This window comes from Neoarius graeffei, chromosome 12, assembly GCF_027579695.1.
Source record: "Neoarius graeffei isolate fNeoGra1 chromosome 12, fNeoGra1.pri, whole genome shotgun sequence".
Classification (NCBI taxonomy): Eukaryota; Metazoa; Chordata; class Actinopteri; order Siluriformes; family Ariidae; genus Neoarius; species Neoarius graeffei.
In genome coordinates, this window is record NC_083580.1 from 17794091 (window position 1) to 17801498 (window position 7408).

The following is a 7408-nucleotide window of genomic DNA, read 5'->3' on the forward strand; positions in this document are numbered from 1 at the left end:
GTATGCTCTTATTGCTAGCCTACTGATGACATGCAGCCTATGATGAGGTTAGAAATAATGCAAAGTTGTTTTAAGGACTCGTAATACAATGCTCTTTACCAGTTCATCTTCAGAGCAGGTCTCTGTCTGTTCCCTTCCTCCATCATGCCTGTGACTCTCTGTGACAGACTCATCATGTCTGTGACTCATCTGGAAAAAAAGGCGAATGTCAGCCCGTTGGTCCTTCCTTTTCTTTGCGGCTACCGCCATTTGAATGTGTCCACCAGCAGCCTACCTGACAGTCCGACTGAGTGGATTTTCAAACCAACTAAGCCGCACTACGGCGTCATGGGCTGACCCAAGTGCACAATCATAGGGGGCACTGGCGTAACGCAAGTACTTGGGGCCCCCCTGCAGCTACTAAAAGTGTCCCCCCCCCCAAGGCCACCCTGCCACGGCCTCCTCTCTCTCTCCCTCTCTCTCTGTATATCTCTCTTTTGATTGCTGAAAAGTGTGAAAAAAGTGCCAGGGCTCAGCCCCTGACAGCCCAGGCCCATTTAAACACGTATAGAAGTGCCTAACCCATAGGCCTAGATGTTTTGTTAATTCATTCATATTCAGTACACCAGCAGAGTAGGCTATCCATTTATTACAAATAAATCCAACAATAAAAATGGTGTATGACGTGACAAAGCTCACAGTTCATACAGCTCAGTAAGCAGTAACGATAACAGTAACATTAATAATGATAATTACATAAGGTTCAATAAGGTTTAGGAAAATAAAAATTAAACTATTTTAAAAGCCAGAGTATGGTTAAATAAAATACATCATAAGTTTAAGTAAAAGTTTGCATAAAGAATAAATCTGTCAAACACAGGGGTGCAAGCAACTAACATTTACTCACGTTACTGTTATGAGAAGTTTTATGAGTAATATAAAAATGAGTAATTTTAATTTTACTCAAGTAAATTTTGACCTAGGTATCTTATTCAATTACAATGGAACCAGGCCTGAAAAGGCCTACTGAGTAAAAATGAAATGCAGCACAATAATAAAACAATCTGGCGGAAATTAAAGAAAATTACGCTACCTTGTGTGCAGTTTTTTTTTTTAAACTATTTTACATAACCAACCTATCTTGGATCAATGTGTTGGATGATGGCTGGTGGTCATGGAGAACAATATTCAAGAAAAAGAAACACTGAATTATTGAGAAGAAAGATAATAAAAAGTAACTTTTATTCAAATCCCATTTTAAATCAGGTACTTTTTCACTCATTAGCCTCGTTTTAACTGCACTAGTCCCCCCCCCGGCCCTACCTGTTAGCGCATCATGAACTGGAGGATAAGGCCTAACTCTCCCAAAAACGGATGAAATTTTGGGCAGTGTGGATGTAAATTCTTCTTTTTTCTTTTTGATTTGCTGCTTTTGAGCACCACTTTTTTCTCTGGTACGCTTCATTGTTGTGTTTATTATTTTCATGTTTCATCGGACTTTTTCGTGCATTGAATCACATCGGGTGACGGGCCCCCCCCTAGCGGTCGGCCCCCCCGCCTGGCGGGGGCTGCGGGGGTATACTTTACGCCAGTGATAGGGGGTGGTCACAAAGTTTTTTTGTTTGTTTGTTTCTCTGTGCTTCCTAAATTGAAAGTAAATCGGACATAACAAGTGAAGGATTCATTATATAGCCATGGTTCAGGATGGCATATTATTTTTCTCATATTGATTTAATACGCCAAATATTGGGGGGGACAGATTGGTACTTTCCCAATATTGGGGGGGACATGTCCCCCCCAGTGCCTATGGTGGTTACGCCCATGGTCCTTGGCACACTTCCCAGAAAACTGAATACACATCCATACCAAGACTCAGCTGACTTCAATGACTCACATGATGGCAGGCATAGGCGGTTTTAAACGGGGGCCAGTGCCCCTGTAAAATTGCTCCTGGCCCCTGTTGTGGCCCCTGTGCTGAACAGGTAACAAGATTTATTAATTTTGACGTGCGCTGGCTCGAAGATCGGAACTGACATGACGGAGTGTTCTACACGGACTCCTTAAAGCGCTACACGCACACTGTTACCTGCAGCAGAAAGACCCGCAGCAGCGCGAATTGTAAACTTCGGACGTGAGTGATAACAGCTGCAGCCCTGCAAGGACTAGGCTACCTACTGCAAAGAGGCGAAGGTAAGGAAAATTATTCAATTTCGTAACGTCAGTGTTTGCACATATCCGTGTTTTACTGTTGTTGTTCACTACAATAATAAATCCGTTTTATTGCGCTTTCTTAAAAGTGCGTTGCACAGCAATAAGTAGCCTAACGTAATATTTTTGGGAAATGGGTAAAATAACCGACAGTGTTTAACCTTCTTGTAAAACGTTAATGGCCTTTTGATATGTAGAGGCTACATTCCTCTCCGTTTACTTTTTAGTATAGACCTACTGTAGGCTGTCATCATGGAAAGGAGCAAGAAGGACATTATGTCCTTTTTTGCCCCTGTTGGCAAAAAGCAACATAGAGAGAGTAAGGAAGATGAAGATTATGAAAGAGGAGAGAGAGCCAGAGGTGGAGAGAGAGCCAGAGGTGGTGGTTGGAGAGGTGGAAAGTGAGGCATCTGAAAGGCAATCTGAGAGTGAGGATGAAGACATTCAGGATCAGATTGAGGGACAGAATGAGGGACAACCCAACGAGTCATTGGGACAACCAGATTCACCATGCATATCAAGTACAGCACCATCAGGTTTGTGATGTTGAACAAATGTATGTGTGTGAGCAGTGTCGACCTACAATTCATATAGCCTACCCTGAAAGTGTGAAGTCTGAATAATAATTAATAAATATAAAATACAAATAATAGATATAATAATAAATTAATAAATGAATAATGATAAATAAATGTTGTTCTCAGTCGCACTCTCATATTTACTGTATTCATCTTTCTCCAGATATCAGCAAGTGCTTGGACAACACTCCAGTGCAGCCACGTCTGAAGAAAAGGTTCATTGTATGCAAAAATAGAAATCTTATTTTACAAAAAAGAGAAACATGGTTTTAAGATTTACTGAGCACAATTTATGTTTAGGCTATTGAGACAGAATGTTTCTCATTGTATTTATGCTCAATGTATTTTGTTTTGGTTTTAAATAAACTAAACTAAACATTTTGAACGCTTAAATATTGCCATGTTTTGCTCATGTGCCCCCCTGAAAAAACACTGGCCCCACCTCGGCCCCCCTAGTAATTTTGGTCTAGAACCGCCACTGATGGCAGGGAAAGCCAATGACCCACAGATCACCCTAACAACCCTCTAGGCTGCTAACACCATTCACACTTGGCTCCTAGTGACCCTAAGAACCTACAGGATGACTAAGGGCCTCTGCATGCTCTTGCGACAAGGCTTTCGCAGATAGCTTTTCGCAGACAGTTGTAATTCATCGTTGAGCGGGGAGTAATAGGCGTGCGTGATGTTATTCACCACCACAACACAAGGGGGCATGAAGTCGTGAAATCGCTAGGAGTAGTTGGTGGGTGTGGTTAGTGGAGTGTTTATCCTCCGGTTACTTATAATGACTAGAACTGGAGTCGTATAGATGTACGTACTTCCTCGATCAACCGCTCTTCGTGCTGCTCCATCTTCGCTCGTGTTTTTAAAAATGACAGTCGTGAAAACAAAACAAACCGGGAAAGTAGGGAAGCGGAAGTGCATGTACAGTGGATGTAGAGTGGACCAATCAGAGCCCTCTTGTCTGCAATGCTGTCTGCGAGGCTTCTGCGGTGGTCACAATTTTTGGGAGGTGCGCGCAGAGCGTCTGCGAAGGTGGGGGGGGCTACGCAGACGCTGTCTGCGACGCTATCTGCGAGGACTGGGTTGTCGGCATAAATTGGCCTTCAGAGAGTCAATGACCCATGTGACCTCAACAACTCTCCTTAGGGTTGCTTTTGGTCCACTAGAGGAAGAAAAAAAATGGAACTGTCAGACAGAACTGAAGGAGCCTTTTGGATGAGAGGTGAAATGTCTACAAGGATTTCAAACAAGTCCAGTTGCCTTCTTTAGCACATACGGTTTACAATGACCTGGATGACTGAGAACCTTCACATGTGTTTACCCAGAGATGCAGTTACACATGTGTTTAGTTGTGCATACCTAGACTCACCTGGAGGTGGTGGTACGCAATAAGAAGTAAGGGTATTCATGTGGACAAAAATCAGAAGGGCCGGTACTCAGTACTGGTGAGGAATACTTAGCTTCATGAGAGGGGTGGTGTTTGGGGCTAACAGTGCCAAGTGAAAATTGTTTGATGCCTCAGATAAGGTATGATTGTAATTATACTGATTAGTTTGTATAATGAGTCAACTCCTGTTGCTTTGTAATTGCAGTGAAATGGCTTTCTGCTCTGGCCACAATAACCCTGACCCATAACTACATCATCGCTTGTTTACCATAATGCATTATGAGCGATACCCGTGGTCAGCTCCACCGTATTGTTTACTTTCGCTTTTGTTAAACACTGCATTGTTCTGTCTAACTGGTTTTAACCATGCCTAAAGTGAATTGCTGTGTGCCTTACTGTGTCTCCACAACAAAGAGAACACCTAATTTGAGCTTTTATCAGCTGCCAGTCGAGAAGAAATAGATAAGTTTACTCCTCAATGAAAACCTTTGAACTGAATCGAAATGGACAAGTGTTTGTAGCTTACATTTCTCTGGTGAGGAAAAGACGTACTTAAACTGTGACCCAGCAATATTTCCATGGTCTGCGGAATGGCCTTCGGTTATAGAAGTTTATAACAGTCGACACTGTTCATCATCTGAAACTAGCAATATTCCAAAGCCTGTAAAACACAGAAGCATTCTTCAGCCTTTGCCTCTCAGCGTGCCGAAGCACTCAGCAGCTGAACGAGCCTGTTGGACCAATAAAACTCCCAAACCACGAAGGGTTCTCTTTCAGGTATGTATAATGTTCAGTGCACCTCACTAGTGGCATTTATTGAAGAAAATGCATTTTTATTGAACATGACATGGCAGATCAGTGGGTTTTCAAATGTTTTTTTTTTGTAATGTTTCCTGATATCAAGTTTTATTTAACTAATTACTCATTTTAGCAGAGCAGACAAACCCAACTTTTACGTAAAATTATGCAAATGGTGATACAGGCACCAAATTTGGTACAGTGATGCTCCATTGATAATTTTTAGCCTATAGAGATCTTGCAGTCACGTGACCGGAAACTTAACAGCCGCCATCTTGTCGGTCAACAACACCGCTGAATACTGCTGCACTCGTGTACAGAATGGATCAATCTCAACCGACGGACTACACGGCTCATTTTTCTAATGAACAGATAACTAGATATATGTCTAAAATAAACGATCTACAGATTTGTGACCCTTATGACTTTCCGGACAGAGTTTTCACGACCGTGTCAGTGGATGTTGAACTGCCGGAGGTGGAATACCCGGACGTGTATAATTACCTCATTAACTTTCCCTCGCTGTTCAGTGGTGAAGCACTACGTGCTCAGGGCCGTAACCAGGATTTTTCAAATACTGAGGTCAAACATGGCTGACAGCACCGAAGGCCCCCCACGGCACAACTTAAATAAATAAATAACAAACCAAGGATAGATTTGGTGGTGGACACATTTATTTTAACAATTCTACAACTGTGGCACCATAACTGTGGTGTTTTATCTGACATAAAAGTAGAAAGGTAGTGAAATCTTGAACTGAGTATACATACCTAAAGTACCAGTTACCTAAAGTATTGGCATTATTTACATTGCAGCATACACATGACAGAAAGGGTGTGAACTGCTGAATTGTAAGCTTTAGTATTACACCTTATAATAATAGTGTGTGTGTGTGAGAGAGAGAGAGTTTGTGTGTTATTTGTGGGTGTCTGTATGTGTAGAGCCATTCTGAGCAGTAATGTAAAGGCATCAGTCTATCTGGCTGTCTTGAATTGAGATCCATTTGCATGCATTCTCTGAAACAGAGTGTTCTCACCATTGCCTGTAATGTAAGTTTGGCTCATAACACATTTACTTCAACAATTCTAAAACTGTGCCATCAGAACTGTGGAGTTTTGTCTGACATACAAGTCAAAACTGAACTGAACTGAGTGTATTGCTCATGGGTCCGTGTATCATCCGATCATTCAAGTATTCCACCAATCCCTCATTTTTTGGTCATACAGAAAAACAGGAAAACGAAATATTGAGTGTTTTTTTGTTTGTTTTTTCGTTTTCCAGATTGAATGGAATACAAACGAAAAAACAAAAAAACCACTCAATATTTCGTTTTCCTGTTTTTCTGTATGACCAAAAAATGAGGGATTGGTGTTTGTTTTCCTTTTTCCAACTCAAAACAGAACAAATAATAAACAGGGAAACCAAAACAAAATAATAACTCTAATTTACGATTATACGAGCAACTTAACTTTCATTTTAGATAAAACTAAATTCATTTGTATTCATGTCAGTCTCAAGAATTAATTCTTATTCATACATTATAATTTTTTGCGCTCATTCAGGCTCCTTTTACTGGAAGCAAAACTCTAGGAAAATCATGGCTGTTCCCGAGTCTGACTTTCAAGCTGTCCAGCAAAAGAAGCGGAGAATCTCGTAAGTTGGAGTGCCAGTGACTTGTTACTCCTCCTCATATTTTCCTCCTGACATGAGTCATCGTAAAATGCTAAGCATGTCCTCTAATAAAAAGCAAAGTTGGTCTGACACAATATGTTGAAAGCGACAAAATGAATGCCATGTTGTTATTGTTATCAATATTTATTATTATTACTATTATATTGAGATAATAATAATTAAGAGATCATCAGCTTAACATTAACAGCTTAATATATTAAATGAATAGGATGAATAAATTACTTGATATATACATGCACACAGGGCCGTAACCAGGATTTTTCAAATACCGAGGTCAAGCATGGCTAGATTTGGTGGTGGACACATTTATTTCAACAATTCTACAACTGTGGCACCATAACTGTGGTGTTTTATCTGACATAAAAGTAGAAAGGTAGTGAACTCTTGAACTGAGTATACATACCTAAAGTACCAGTTACCTAAAGTATTGGCATTATTTACATTGCAGCATACACATGACAGAAGGGTGTGAACTGCTGAATTGTAAGCTTTAGTATTACACCTTATAATAATAGTGTGAGTGAGTGTGTGTGTGAGAGAGAGCGTGAGAGAGTTTGTGTGTTATTTGTGGGTGTCTGTATGTGTAGAGACATTCTGAGAAGTAATGTAAAGGCATCAGTCTATTTGGCTGTCTTGAATTGAGATCCATTTGCATGCATTCTCTGAAACAGAGTGTTCTCACCATTGCCTGTAATGTAAGTTTGGCTCATAACACATTTACTTCAACAATTCTAAAACTGTGCCATCAGAACTGTGGAGTTTT